Source organism: Magnolia sinica, chromosome 3, assembly GCF_029962835.1.
Source record: "Magnolia sinica isolate HGM2019 chromosome 3, MsV1, whole genome shotgun sequence".
NCBI lineage: Eukaryota > Viridiplantae > Streptophyta > Magnoliopsida > Magnoliales > Magnoliaceae > Magnolia > Magnolia sinica.
The window spans coordinates 26627488-26628266 of NC_080575.1; the positions used below are offsets into that span (position 1 = coordinate 26627488).

The 779-nt window shown below is 38.6% G+C and overlaps 1 non-coding gene across 1 annotated transcript; it reads right to left on the reverse strand.

Moving 5' to 3' along the window:
• Nucleotides 1–107, reverse strand: LOC131241629 (small nucleolar RNA R71). Its single transcript, XR_009169189.1, has one exon. It is a non-coding gene; the product is annotated as a small nucleolar RNA R71 (small nucleolar RNA).
• Nucleotides 108–779: the final 672 nt, after the last annotated feature.

Consider the following 779-nt stretch of genomic DNA (forward strand, 5'->3'; position numbering starts at 1 on the left):
ACCCTTAGAAAAAAAATCATGAACTTCACCCAAAAGGAGGATGAAACATTTTACCAATGTTGGGAAAGGTTCAAGGATTTGGTCAGTTCATGCCCACAACACGGCTTTGAAACGTGGCACATTACAAATTTTTTTTATGATGGACTGACATCTTCCATGCGCCAAATGGTCGAGATAATGTGTAATGGAGAATTCATTAATAAAAATGTTGATGAGGTATGGGATTACCTCGATAGTCTTGCTGAAAAAATACAATCATGGGACTATTACCCAAAATCAAACACCACGTCTAGGCCGACTCAATCTAAGGAGAAAGGTGGATTGTATCTCTTGAACTAAGAGGATGATCTCAAGTATAAAGTGACTATGCTCATAAGAAAAGTTGAGGCCATGGAAGGAAAGAAGGATAAGGTTAATGAAAGTGTTTGCGGCATCTGTGATTGCAACATTCATACAAATGAAAATTGTCCTACGATACCCACCTTTCGAGAAGTGTTGAATGAACAATCCAATGCCATAAATAATTATCAAAGACTTTCAATGGACCAACCTCTAATATGTACAATCCTGGTTGGAAAAATCATCCAAACTATAGTTGGAGAAATGGACAAACTGCTACCCCTTAAGGTTTCTTCAATCAAAATCTAAATAAGGGGAAACCTCAAGAAGAACCGGTTCAAAATTCCATGCAAGAGCTGACCCAGGCAATGCGAGACTTTATGCAAAAGATGGATTCACGTATGACCGTTATAGAAAAGGGGATGCTTCCTGCACAACCG